Here is a 15289-nt window from a genome sequence, read left to right on the forward strand (position 1 = left end):
GAAAGATCCCTATGTCCTTAATGTTGCTGAGAGTCAAAGAGGATTAAATGCACTTTCATTTTGAAGAATATTTTAAAAAAACCTTAACACATTTCATCCTGCTTTTACAAAAGTCTTTATTATTTTGTGAGGTCTGTTTAAGACCCCTGTCACACAGCGGAGCCTTTATTAGGTGCTCAGGAGTACTGTCCATATTGCTAGAACAATAGGACTTGTTACTATGCTTCCCTCTACCAAAATAAAGGGCTGGTTTTGCAACATGAGCTCTTATAAACAGCCCTGCTGAACAGTCCTGTTGACTTCTTCAAGGCTGCCTGTGTACAGAAGGATTATGGTATTGAGTGCTGCTCTTTGTACAGCCCTGGCAGTCAAGTGTGGTAAGGAAGAATCCTTCTGCCATCATAGGAGGTATGGAATGGGCCACCAGTCTTCCCCATCGCCGTTATACCATTTTGCACAGCAGAGGAACAAAGCGCAGGCTGGTGGTGTAGGCCACTTCATCCGTATCTTGCTTAACTGTGTATTTTTCCTCCCCTCTACTAATGGCCCTGTAGATTTTCCAAGGGACATAATACTCAACAGTAAAGGTGTCCACTTGTTTGCATGGATATTGTGGTGGTGGAATCTTCTCTCTCTCCTGAATCATCAGTTTCAATATCATTCTACATTTTTGCTGGGACAATGCAGCACTCTGAAACCGAGGGCCTGACAGGCATGTAAGAGCCAGGCGTTGTGTGGACAGGCTCTGTGCAGCATCCACGGTGTAATTCCACCAGTTCATCTCAGACCTAGCTAGTCTCGCTCTTACAGTCTGGAGTTCCCAGCTCTGCTATTAATGTACCCTGGTATGTAACCTGCAGTATACGTGTTATTCCAGTCCTTGCGCTCTATCTAGCTGGTGCCCTGTCCACACTCTCTCCTGAATCTACTGGTGCCTAGTCCTAAAAATCTGCCAGAATCTCCATGCAATTTACTCTGCCAGACTGTGAAATCTTTTCATCAGTCAACCCCCTTACCTGAGGCTCTAAAAATATCCCATGAATTTCACAATGACTTGTACTGACTACTGGTATGGATGTTCTGCTTTGGAAATTCAATCTTTAAAGAATTGAAGCTGAAAGCAACTTTTTTTAAGTTGTCCCCATATGTTTTTAACAAACATTGCCCACAGATAGCTGTAGTTAGAGTACTGTTCCACATCCATTCCAGCCAACCTAAATCAGGGCTGCTGTTGCCCAGCCATGCTCCTGTGTTTCCTCAACACAAACAATAGTGTGTATCTGACCCTGGAATAGCATAGTTCAGGGAGCTAAACTGGCTGAAAATTAACACCACAAAAAAATTAGTTTTCACCATCCCCTGGGCCAATTTGTTGCAAAGCCAGATGAGGACCAGTGCAGGTACAAGGAAGGAGATGGGGGATTGTGATCAGCAGCTATAGGAGGCAGAGCCAGTACAGCCACAGTTTAGGTCACATTATACTGTTGTGGAATCAGAGCCTTTCTCACTGGTTTTTACCCATGTCTGTTCTCAATGTAAGAAGCACTAGAAGTGCATCAAGATTCAATTGTAGGGAAGCAATCAGATTATTTGATTTTTGGATAAGGAATCTCAAACACAACCAGAATTAGAAGTTTTACTTATGAGGTGCATGTATGCCATGACTGAATTTTCAACATTAAGAGTTCAAAGCTGATGTGAGTCTTTAATCCAGCCTACTAGTAAAATTAAAATCCAGAAGAAATTAGCATAATTCCTAGGGAGCCAGTGGGAGTTATTTCCACTACTGAGCTGAATGTAATCATAGGGGTTTTCTGGACTTTAGGAAAGCTAATAAATAATTTTGGTTATATTTGGTTAAATCCTAGTTCTGTTTTCAGCATAAGAGAGTGTGAATAACTAACATTAAAACCGCTATATCAGTGATTTTCATCCCATTGTCCATGGATCCATCAGTCCACTGACTACTAAGGAGTCTGCAAAAGATAAATGAAAACAGAAAAAACACTGTCAGGAGACTTAAATTCACAATATAGTGGCCAGGCAGTCCTTTGGAAAATGGCCCCTGTTCAGGTAATTTCTGCCAATGAGTAGAGACCTGAACAGCAGAGAAGAAATGATCAGGTGCAGATCACTATCTTGTGTCCAACCTCAGGCTGTTAGGGATGTATGGGAATCATTCCCATCTGATAGCAATTTAGGCACTGTTATAAATGAGTTGTTTCTGTCAAGGTCCTTGAGAATGGATGGCTGCATCACAAAAAACAGCTTTACATTTTGGATTAAATGGATTGATGGTGGTAATCCCAACAGAAAAAGAATAAGAGGAGAACTGTAATGGGAGCTCAGCAAGCCTCTCAGCTCTGGAATTGATCCGTTGGTTGTGAGAGTGGTGGGAGAGGTTTGAACTGGTCTTGAGCTTTCTGTATAACGAATATTCAACTTAACTTTTAAACAACATTTAATTTTATTAAAAAATGAAAGCTGCAAAAGTTAGTTGCTTTAAAGGGTCTCCAGTTCTAGAAATGTACTCTACCTTTTCTCTTATCTTTGGAAATTCTTGTTTATCCAGCATAAAAAATCCACAGACAAATTCTGCCTTCAAGATCTATAAGTCTGATCAGTGCTTTAAAACCCCTGGAAGCAATGGCTTTGTTTATCTCCAGAAGTCCAAGAATAAGCTGATTTTGCTATTTTTAATCTATCCGGAAATATGCAAAGAAGAGAGCTTAATTGCAAACAGACCAAACCTTATATAGGAAATGGGTATGTCCCTCGGGGGCACCTAAAAAGTGAATGTCTGAAATTAAATTCATATACTCTTCTCCCTTGCTCCCTGAAGCACGTACTCTTGGAACGAAAGGGAAGGCTGTGGGCTAGCATCATATCCCAGTAGTTTCTATCCATTATAACACTCTGGCTATCTTAATATTCAATTAACAGATGTTTCCCAGCATGTATGAGCTCGAGGTGACTAGTTGTATGTGTTTGTAATGAAACCATTAAAGAGAACAGAGAAAAAATTAGAAAAATAATGGCTCCATTGCTAAGATCTTAGTTTGGTTACCAGAGAAAAATGAAGCAGGAGTCTTGCGATTCCAAAATTTCACCCACACTTTTCTCAAGAGAGTGCTACCACACCCAGCCAATAAACAATGGTGAAATCTCGCATCATGAAAGCAATTCCCGTCACCTGCCCAGTGATTCTGAAGTCAGGGTTGTCTTTTTCTCAACTTCCAAATGTTACTCTCTGTAATAGGTAAGATATATAAGGTCCTAAGGTGGACCAGGAACATTTAGCTTAACAAAAAATCTCCCCACCCATGGGAAAAAAGGGAATGGCACTGGTTTTATATAGGCACAGCAGCAGACTCTGACTGCCAGTGCCATTTTAGTGTTAGCTCTTCCACCAGTCATTGCATGACCGCCGAGCACAGCACACGTTATTCTCTCTGTATGTGCCCTACACTGTGTCATTGAGCTTGGATAGACCACTGGCCCAAAACTGTGTTCCTGCAAGTTTGGAAGCAAGCCCATCCCAAAGCTCCTCAGGCATCTGCACTGATGCACTTCTGTCAGTCGAGCGTGTTTTGCTGTACTCCCACAAACAGCAACGGCAGGGCTGGACTCCCTTGGTTATCCCACAGTCTTGCAACTGCAGCCCTTGCCCCACTTCATCAGGCAATGCTGTGCACCAGGAGCAAGTTGCTGCTAACTTCCATGCTAACTGTGGCCACCTGAAATGTGTACCACACTGCTCCTGTGTGGTGCCTACTTGCCTTCAGTACAGAAAACTTTGCCATACCCCATGCTATCAGTAGCCTCTGCCATGATTTCTGGGCCACCGTGTCTCTTGACTCTGAATCCTAACCTCCATGTTCTGTGGTCTAATAGCCGAAACGGTCTGGGTAACATCCTAAATGCTGAGTGGCCTGCCGGCAAGAGTGCACACAGGGGACCCAAGAGCTGTAGATTTATTGCTTGTAAACCAAAAAGTATATTAAAAAAAGAAGAGATAAAAATAGATGGGGAGCTTGGGGACCGGAAAGTCAGCCAGTGGAGATTAGATGCACTGCTGGTTGACTCATCCAGCTTGTTTTATTGTAGCACAGTTCCAATAACGGCTGTATTATTTCAGCTTTTGTGCAGTGAGCAGACATTTGTTTTGCATTGAAGCTTTTTCACATAAATGTGCTCCATTTTTCATTTCGTCTTGCATTTCCCAGCGTTTCTACTGGCAATTACGAACGGGAGAGGTGGTGGCTCCAGAAGAATATTAGCCAACTTCTCAGCTGGTATAAATCAGCAACACCCCCTGGTATTTAATAGAGCTATGCAGCTTTATACCAGTTGAATCTGCACCAACTGTTCTTTTAAAATGTGTCCCACCTTATAAAGAGCTGTGTTTGCTTCGGTGGTGGATTCTGAAATTAATGAGGAGTATTGGGCCGAGTGTGTCACAGAGTGTGTGCAGCGGACATCCTGGCAGAATCCACTTCCTAATGTGTGGCTCTGTTCAATCTGAGGGACTTCTTGGCGGGGGCCAGCAAAGAGCAACAGCCTGTTGTGTCCTATCTGCTGGACCTGGGCTGTGATCTGCTGCCTTGCCGAAGGCCCGCACACAGACCACCCGCTGCCTGCTAGCTCAGTGTCTCGCACAGTTTTTATTTTTTAGCCCCTTCCTCACTGCAATTCATTAAAACCCTTCCATGCTTGCATGTAAGTGGCTATGAGAACAGTTATAGTCAAAATATGTGGAATGTGTGTCAGGCTTTGTTAGCTGTTCGCAGCTTGCTTCATGGCTTAGAAAGTGCTGCCCCGCCAACTTAGGCTGTCTGCAGAGGCAGAGGAGTTCTGTAGAAATGGGTTTGGAAATAACCACAGGGAGGGAGGAGAAGTATTTACCTTAAATGAGATGAGATCAGGTGCATCTACATGTGCAGTGGAGTCTGTGCGTTTGTTACAGGATGGTGGTGTTTTGCAGCTCCTAGAGTGTGTGCGGACTGAAGGAACACTTTGGGTTCTGTGCAAGTTGTCAGAAAAGACCATTTAAAGGTGGTTTCACGAGGCAGAACCTGGTGATCAGGTCACTTCCCACCCATGTTCCTACGCCTCTTATTATCAGCGCTTGAGCAAGCCAGCCTCTGCCATGTTGACAAGTGAGGACTAGATAGCTGTATATTTTCACTGGGGTTTTGCTATGGTTTTAGTTGAGATGTTTATTTGCATGTTGCCTTCATCAGCTTCTCTACACACAGAGTAAATGTTATGGACTGTGTAGCTGTGCTAATCAGAAAAAAATGCCTTTATCTCTTCCATATTTTTTTTCTTAGCAGCATGAAAGTAGGAGAATCTGCCAGAATGTGACTTTGTTTCATCAGAATCTGCTCTCCTATAGTGGAAGCTGTATGATAAGAGGCTTTTTCATGGCCAGCTTGTGAGCAGTGTGTGTAGCTTGCAGCTCACCATGGACATACACAGATCCTTTAAAAAAACACAGTTGAAACCCCAATTTTGAGACTCAGGCTGCTGTATAACCAAAAAGAAGGTCTAAGTTGATCCACAATCAATTTCTATAAGCACATATGAATGAAGTTACTTTATAAATACGTGAGTTATCATCAACTATTTTCTACAACACAAAAAATGACTTTTTTTTTCTTAAACTTTTCAAGCTCATGAATTTCTGATGACAGTCACTTACAGGAATAAATGGTGAGGTAACAGCAGCTTTGTGTAGGATTGAGATAAATTTGGGTCCGAAATAAATTAAGACCTCCGTAAGAGGTAGAGTTAGGAAATAAGTGTGTGGGAAAATTGGAGTGAGTGAGAAGGCAGCAGGGAAAAGGAAGCCACAGTACAAATTAAAGATTGCAAGTAACAGGGCTGGGTGCCAAGAGCCTCAGAAAAGAAAGGGAAAAAAAATCCTTGATTAGCTAAACTGTTTGCTTTACTATATAAAAACTGACCTCCTCGAGGAGCCCTGAGCCCTGGTCTCCTGGGAGTCTGAGTACGTGCGGGCAAGCTGCTGCCCTGCTGATGGCAACACAAATGCTCCAGTGCTAATCTTCTGCCCTGTGGATTTCCAGGTGCAAATGCTTCATCTGGCAGGAGCTCTGCCTGCACCAAGCTGACAGTACCTTAACGTTTTATCCAGCCTGGCAATATATGTTTTCCTTCTTTTCCAAACCGCTGCAATAATCCCAGTTCCATTAGCTACACATGAGCATTTATGTTGAAGGGGGCCGCTGTCTCTCCAAGCAGCTATAATGTGTAGGCCAAGCATGACTTTCAAGGGGACAGATGAAGGACAGAGCTGGCATGACAAGCCCATGCCTCCAGCCAAGCTCAGACCCCAGTCTGAGCACTGTCAGATGTACATTGCCCTCATCATGATTCTCCGCTCCCCAAGGAATCTCCCCATCCTCCTGCCTCAAGGTCTCTGCCCTGCACAGGAGATGCACTAGCACAGAGATCCTTATGGAAAACCACCAACTACACCTGACACACACCATCTTAATGCAAATGCTCATTAATGTCATCATTTGCATTACCTGCCATTCTTGATATTGATATTGATATTATTGTCTTTCTTCCCCTGATCCATTCACAATGCCATCACCAAGTTGAATCATTGCTGCAGAGGGGGAAATTCAAGAGCTACAGGGAATGTGCTTGAGCACCTAACACTTGTGCGGGTGTGCTTTTCACTCCTGCTGATACTTTTTGCATGTGAGTTGTTCTGCCCTAGACACAATGTGAAAGAGGAGCTATCACAGGCAGAGCTGCTCCGAGAGCAAAGACAGGGAGAGTTATATATGGAAACCTTTTGTCAGCAATTCCCTCACTTTTACTCACATAATTGTTACTTGCTGTCTAAACGCCCATCTTCCTCTACTCTGTAACTGCAAAAAACCATAAGGGAGGTTAGTTCATGAAACTACCTTGTACAATTTAATTAATATAAAGACTGCAAGAGAAGAGCTCTTTTTTACCAGCAGAGGATTGAAGAATTTCAGGACTTCTTTGTAATGGAACAAGATCGAAACAACAAATATATAACATGTGTAAAAATTTCTAGAAATGAACTTTTCTAAACCCCTGTGTTATAGGAGAGTGTTATGATCCCAGGGGAGACAAAGATGATGTTGTATTCACAAGGCCTTTGGAAGGCATGTACACATAGAGCTCAGTTCCTGGAGCAGAAATCTATATCCAGACTTGGGACTATACCTCACTATCAAAAGCTTAGAAGTTCTGCTTTTTCTTGTAAAATTGCAATCACATGGGCATCTAGTTGCAGGTTTTTTTCTGTAAACCAAAGCTTCTCATCTACACAAAATCATTTGCTGTGGTAGAGAATGCTCTGTCTGGCCTTCAAACTGCATGGGGCTGCAGGGTGTGCAAAACAGGCATGTATTAAACTGTTCTCACCTTCCTTGTTTGAGTATATTAAGAAAGGTGAGGAAGGTCAGATGGAAGCCGTTTGCAGGGGCCTTGAGTGCAAAGTTTCTGGACATGTGAGATTTGTGGTGCTTAAACATGTATTCCAGTATCCTCTCTGAGGAAGGAAACAAAGGTTTTAACCTAAGTGAAATCAAATCTCTCAAGCAAGCTTCACTCAGGAATGTAAGAGCACACAATACCAACAGCAGAGGGATGTCACCAAAAAAAGAAGAAACAATATCAACTAGTTTCTGTTCATACTGCACTGTTCATCCAAGAATCTCCAAAGTCTTCAGAAATGCCAATGAACTCTCAATACACCCCGTTGGATGGCTGAGTGCTTCTGTCTGCAAGTTACAGATGAAGAAAGAAAGGCACAGGGGGCCATGCAGCCATTGTGTAACACAGTGGCATTAGATTTTGTGTGAAGCTACCTCACACAGTCAGCAGATGCCTAATTTAGACCTCATCTGGCATCTAGTTTCTGTAATAGTGCCTAGGCCAAAGGCGGTCCAGGGCTTCTGATCTCATTATTTAACTACTAGGTAACACACTCTTTTTAGTCCTTTTTACAGGGTTCAACAAAAGGGGAGAGCAAATCACCAAATTGTCCCAGAATTTGGAACTGTTGATGTATAGGTTGGTTGATGTATAGGTTGGTTGTTTCTGCTGATAAGGCGAGATGTTCCCGAGTCAGGAGAGCATCAGAGTGGAAATTGAAGGCAGCTGGGACCCCGAATGAAAGGCGACTGTGAGGCTACAGAACACAGTGCCTAGGACATGTTACTAATGGGTAAAGTACACCCAGAATTCAAAACCATCTTAATGCCATCAAATTACTGGTAGCCACTTGTTAACCAGACAGCGAGGAATGAAACATGAACAGTTTCTGAGCATGAGCAGGCTGCACACATGGGAACAATTTCCATCACAAGTTTTTCTTATTCTCCTGGCTTTTTTGAATGTAGCAGACTGCTATTCCAGCACAGAGTGAAGACATTTGGAATTGCAGTGTGATTGGAGTAGCAAAACCAGGAAAACAATAACATGAAATGAGAGCTTGTCACACAAGTAGAGTGAATTAAACTGATTCTGTGTAGTGTTTTCATCCCAAAGTGCTTGAGAAGTTTGTTTATAAATGGATTACTTCCCTGTGGCTCAAGTGCAGCCATCTCTGGGCTGAAACGCAGTTGTCTTCATTGCACATCCAGTGCTTAGGCTGCTTGTGAAAGATTTGCTTTATTATGCATCTGGTTTCATCCAGCTGTTCTTAATAAAATGAGAACTTTGCAGCACCTTGTTCAGATATTCCGACTGAAAAGGGTAGTTGTTAATGCTAGAGGTCCTAAAGTCACTGAGTTTTCCAAGACAAAATTCAGAGAAGTTGTGCTAATATGCAACTGCAAATAGTTACAACAAACATCACATAAACTAGTCTGTGAATCCCGAGGACTGGGCAGTGTTGCTTACGTCTCTGGAACTGGAACATCACAGCCACAGTAATCAGGGTGGCAGGTCATGTTATTCTGAGTTTTTTGTGTCTTGACTATGTTTCTTTACCCTTCTTCAAGACCCCCATGATTCTGATGACACCCTTGAAGATGGCAGGGAATTGAAAGACTGCAAGAATGAAAATTATTTTATTTTATTTTTTTTGTCAAGCAAAACATCAGTACTTGACTTACTTCATTCATGGATTCCTCCTTGATATAACAGACGTAAAACCAGATCACAGCCTAATTCCACACTTTTTCTGAGTAATAACTAATTTGGTTCGGCACTATTTCCTACCAACTCTTTGATTAGGAATAATGGAACTAGAGTGCTAGAGCTAAATCTGTATTTTACTGAAGACATCTTAAACTTATTCCTGCTACATTGTCAGACCTTGTTTACTTTAGCAGGTACAGGATATGTAGTAATGGTAAGCTTGGTATCGTAAGCATACCTCAGGGAAGTAGAAATAACGATCAAGAGAGGTTATACCATTTTTCGTAGCCAGGATACACTATTCATACTTCACCTGAAGTCAGCAACAAGGCTGAGAATATTCTCAGTGATAGGCTCATATACTTTCCACTGGGTCTTACCCCCATCATAAGCAAAATTTTTAAGCAAATCCTCACATACAAAATCTAGCTCTGGACTTTGCATCAGTGCTTTTTCACCAAATGCTCTAGGGATTAAGTTGGAACCTGCCAAATCCCTCCCAATCTGCAAATCATAAATTCATAATTGAAAAAAAATAATATCCTTGTACTCATGAGGAGAGGGGGCTTTGCCAGGCCATTTTGGCAGTCGCAGTAAGTGGGTTATGGTCAGTTTTCTAACACAGGCTTCTCATAAAAAAAAAAGATAGGAAACTTTTTACATTCATGGACAAATGCCAAATCCTTCCTCTCTATCTGAATGCACTGACACTCAGCTTCTGTTAGCATTCATTGCACAGAAATTACTGACCTCCAGTTTTGACCATATAGCTGCAAGAGGATTAGGCTAGCCCTCTTCTGGGGACAAGTCTGTCTCATGTGTAGTGTTAAGATACCTGAGGGCTGCAGCCTTTTTAATGACCTCCTTCAGCCTCTAGAGTTGTTAAGCTTTATAGTCAAAGTCTACTGCCTGTCTTTTTATAGTGGTGCCCTGGGGTTGTCAGGTCACACAGCCAGGTTGCACACACAGAGCTCCCATTCCAATGAGCCCTTGTGCCCACCACTTCTGCACCCAGTCCAGCTCCTCTGTAACCTTGCTGTATAGCTTGCTATGATAATGTCTCTCCCCAGCATTTTATAGCTGTTGTGAGAAATTAACATTTTTGTCTGTCTAGTCCAGTTTAGTTTTTTGTCAGGACAGCTCTGAAGCCTTTTATTGTGTTATTCTGTTATTTTTTTTCTGCTGATCTTAACATCATCTGATCTGTGCAAATGCTGAAAACTTGGTACATCATCAAACATCTGCTGTATTTTTGGAGAAACATCTCAAGTTCGGTGAAGCAATCAAATCACCAGAAATTGTGATTCTCAATTTGCACAAAATGCGTGCTCTGTTTTTTAAGGGATTCTGCCAGACCCTGCTAACACATAAAGCATAAGAAAATATTTGGCATCAGCCACTTCCCCAGAGATTTTTCCTCTTGTAGGTAGTGGAAAATGATCCCTCTGTACACATGTATTCAATTCTTTTAGGTCTATTCATAAGCAAAGGTTTCATCTCTTTTTTTAGCATACCCATTCTGATGGTTCCTCTGTGCAGTTTATGGTAATGAATATATTCAACCTCCTTTTTTAGCCTCTGCTACAGGGCACAGGGAACCATGCCAGCGTTGTAGATTGTGGAGCAGCCCTCAAACTCTTTTTCAATGACTTGATCGCCCAGCTTTCCAAAGAGAAGGGCCTCTTGAGAAGGCTGAAGAATGGGTCCCACTTCTCCTAGATTATGATTTTTGAGGCCATTGTTTACCTGTCTGGCTGAGTTTCTAACCCCCTTGCAGGAATAAACTCACCACTATTAGTCCCGAGTTTTACCTGTTTCCTCTGTGGCAGGGCTGGTGCTGGCCCTGCTGCTGGCAGCACACAGGCTCCTGCGCCAGTGCCCACCTCCAGGCCAGTCAATGTCACGTTTGCTTTATCAAGCACGTAGGCTTGAGAACCCTTCACAGCTCAGACACCTCCGTTAGCCCACTGAGCCCCTCCACAGGGCTCAGTACCACTGTCCTTCAGGGTATGCATCTCCTGTTGACACCCTCCAAAGGATGACAAGACCCTGCTTGTTTAGATATTCTATCCAACCATATGCCTAACACCGCCCATTACTGAGACGGAACTCGGGATTTCATTGCACTGAATTATAGGGATGAGGGCCCGCCATGAAGCTGGGATGCATGTTTCCTTTTCCCTTCAAGTTAAGGGGAGGCTGAGGTCCTGGCCTATCTGCCATTACCTAGGAAGCTCAACAAAGCAGACTTACAAAGCAGACCAAATGCAAACAACATTTAAAGCTCCATGGCCCCTTACTAATGGGACTATGCTGTGTCAAATCTCAACAGCTCACACTTAACAGCCATGTCATTATGGAGCATGGGCACACAACTGCTGTTAGAAAGAGAGAGAAAAATAATAAAAAAAGACAAAATGCAAGAGGCCTAGGAGGCCCCTGGTTTCCTTAATGGAATTAGTCCTTCCTTTATGAATTCCAGGGTTAGATGCTGTAAATGTGATTCGCATACTCCCTCCCCTCACCAAAGCAGAAGGATCTGCTAGACACATGTTCAGAGCGGAGCGGGGGAAGATATGACGTGACTCAAGAGCCTGGAAGGCTAAAAGGAGTAGATGGGGGAGAGCTCTGCAGCCCTTGATCTTTGTAAGATTTACTGCCTTTGCCTCTTGCAAAGATCTTTTTTTTTCCTGGAAAATTGCTAGCTTCTAGCAATTTAAAAAAAAAAAAAATTTGGCTGGGGCAGTAAACAAGATCTTTGAAGGGGGAAGGAAGCCAAGAGAAAGTCAGGCCCATTAGTCACGCAGCTGCATTTCCTGTCACAAAGGACCCCAGTTGAGTAATCACTCAAAATATGCTTGTTATTTTTTCCTATTTTATTTCAACTTTTAGCCTGCCAATATCTACTGTAAGAAAAAATTAAAACAAGAAAAAGAAAAAGTCTTCTAGCCTCAGAGGGGAAAACAATGTAGAATCAGACATTGTTTTACATTATTTTTCCTTTTCTTTAATTTTCATAGCCTAAAACCACTTCAGTCATATGAGAGGAATGTTGGTAGGGCAGAGTGGGTCTGAGACAGTCCCAGTGTTTTCAGGGCATATAATTTCAGGAGTGTGGGTGTCAAAGTTCCTCGGCTACACTTCCAGCTGCTACCATTAATTCACTGTACAACCTTGATCAAGTCATGTATTAATTTATCTGTAATTTATTATGAAAAGTAAAGATGATAATAGCTTCTGCATAATTGTTTTGTCAGGCTTCATTAATGGTGCTTATAAGTAATGTTGGGTCTTCTGATGAAAGCTTTGTAGAAGTATTTGTCTAAAGAAAAATACAGTCAAGACTGAAAAGAAATAAACTTGTAATTTAAAGCAGAACATTCTTATGAATAGATCTTAAAAGAACTTACATGAAAAGAGGTGAAAATAGGAGCAAAACTATGAAATAGAAGAAGGAAAATCTTGCTGACACTCTCTCTTGAGACACTCAGAGGAAGAAAAATACAGCAAACCTGTCATAGGGAACAGCCCCCTTCGTAATGTTGGAAGAGACTATATGACTGATTGACCTGATTGATACCAACTCCCCACTTCTAGACCCTGGATTATAAGATGCTGGCTCTGGTCAATCTGGTACCGACTTCAAAAAGAAGCCACAGATACATGATGAAAGTAAAGCTGAAAAACCTCTGGTTTTCCAGATTGCTGCGAAGAAAATAGCTCTTTTGTCAACAGACACAACTCCAAAATACAACCCCCCACCTTTTATTTACTCAAAAGTATGAGTATGGTGAGCAGGTCACCTATAAAGAATGGCCATAAGCATGCTTCAGGGCCCATAACAGTTTGTAACTTACATTCCTGACTGGGGTACCTGACTATATGGCTATGTGAAAATGATTGCAAAGGGATTGCAAATCCCTGTTTGGTTTGCTATCTAAGTGGAGCGTAGATGATTGTAGTTTATGCTACATAATAACAGGACTTCAAATACTGCACAAAAAATGAAGCTTACATTTGCATGTAAGTGACTGGTCATATAATTCTCTAATTTGCACACATTTGATACCGCAGATGTGCAATGTTTTCAAACCACAGCTTATGAGCAGCTGTGATTTACACAGCAATGTAAATCACAGCTTCCTAAAGCTAGTTAAAGGGTGTAAACTCAAACAAATGTGAGATTTACCCCAGTTTGGTTTGAGAGAGACACTGAAAAGCTGTTTACATATATTTTTAAAAGCAATTCAGAATGATTGTTTATGCATATTTACACTAAATGGAAAAGTAAGAATCTTATGAGTCATGACTCAAATATGAAAAACTCTGTTCCAGATTATCTTTATAAGTTATGTTCATCTTTTGTCTTTCCACATGGCAGGTGAGGCAAGCTGTGCTCCTCAACGGGCACACAAGTGTACACTCCCTGGTTTGTGGTCAGAGCTAGCACTAGGTCATAGAGGCTGTCTGCTACACCCACACCAGATGACTTTCACTGCTACATGTCCCAGTCTACTGGATCTCCACATCATACGACATTCTATGCAATAGCGACAGTTTTATGTCCCTAAAACTAGCTCTGATGTGATGTGGGTTTATAAAGGCCATTTCCAGTGATTATTGATATCCACACAGTTTTGAAATCATATACTAGTATGTATGAATGAATGGAAATTATTTGTTTACAAGAGCAACATAAACTTTGTGCATTTCCTTTTATGAGTACCACAGTGTGTGATGATATTTCCTATGCTAGTGTTGTAGGGATGTATTAGTATAAATCATACCAGTATCTAATACATCAGACTGTATAATAAATAATAACCACCTATAGAATGAATTATACCTGACCAGTATTTGGGTAGCAACTAATATTTCTCTGTTCACCTACCTGGTTATCCTAGGAATTTGTATGGCTGTATAGCCATGTATCTGAATATCTCCAAACCTCTGAACCTTTGATGTACCTGTTCTCTCCACGCAGATCTGATGCATATTAGTACAATTATCCCTGTATAGGTGTGCCACTAAAGTCCTAAGATGAATGACTAACCCAGAATAACTTCAGAAGTCTATGACCTCTTGATTCACCTGCCGGCTGTGAAGAATTACTCTCCCTCTTGCATAGATGGGAAGCTGAGTCATAAAGAACTGAAGTTACGTGCCCATAAGCACATAGATAGCAACAGAGATGGAATCAGAACTCATGGTGTACAGATCCTCAGTCCCTGGCTGCATGCATTAAGTTACTCTCTCCTGTCTTCAGTGAACTGATCATATTTGGTAAAATAGCTAGCAGTTGTTGCTCTTTGCAGTGCAATGCTTCTGTGATGTGTGTGAAGGGGACGTAGCAAATAATTGCTTATCAAAAAGCTAAATTAAGTGGGGAACATGGCAGTTGCTTAGTACATTGACAATTGAACTTAGCAGCCCTTCTACTAAACTGCTGCATGAATTTGGGCAATTACTTCACATCTACATGCTACCAGTTTTCTAATTTAATATGGGGATAATAGCACACTTGGAGGTCCAGGCACAAAAATCACTGTATTTTATAGTGCTTCTCCACTTCTCATTTAAGACAATGGAATGAGAGAGAAAAGAGAAGGAACAGGGAGAATAATAAATTTTCCCATTTAGTTGAATGAAGTTTTGATGATACAACTCAAAAATCTCACTCTTGGAACAGGAGTGGCTAGTAAGAACATTTTAGTTTTAAGTTTTACATTGCCAGTGGACATGTTGATGCAGGGCTGTTGTGCTAGGGAGGGTGTAGACTTTGCAGCCGTGTTTTAGGGGTTCTGCATCCCTTGCCAATCAGCACTGGACGGAGCCCTCTGGATCTGTCTCAGGCTGGTTTTCCGTTCCTCTAAATACAGTGTAGGACTGTGGAGTTGGGCTATATATAGCAGATGTATAACCTCACTTTCAGAGCAAAACTGTCTGTGAAAGGGTTAACCCAACTAATGAAAACACTACAGTAAAATTGAGGGAGGTGGAACTTAAGTCCCAAGTCTTAATAAAATGCAGGTGTTTTATTGTTAGGTTAAAAACTCCTCGACTTAAGACTCCAGCAAGTATTTCAAAACAGGGGGGAAATGTGCTATTGAATAAGAAGCTTGGAAAGGCAACA

General features: G+C 41.8%; 1 protein-coding gene across 4 annotated transcripts in view; it reads left to right on the forward strand.

Moving 5' to 3' along the window:
* Positions 1-15289, forward strand: part of RAD51B (RAD51 paralog B) — a 416518-nt gene that overhangs the window by 378545 nt on the left and 22684 nt on the right. The window lies entirely within an intron of this gene.

This window comes from Accipiter gentilis, chromosome 22, assembly GCF_929443795.1.
Source record: "Accipiter gentilis chromosome 22, bAccGen1.1, whole genome shotgun sequence".
NCBI classification, from domain to species: domain Eukaryota; kingdom Metazoa; phylum Chordata; class Aves; order Accipitriformes; family Accipitridae; genus Astur; species Astur gentilis.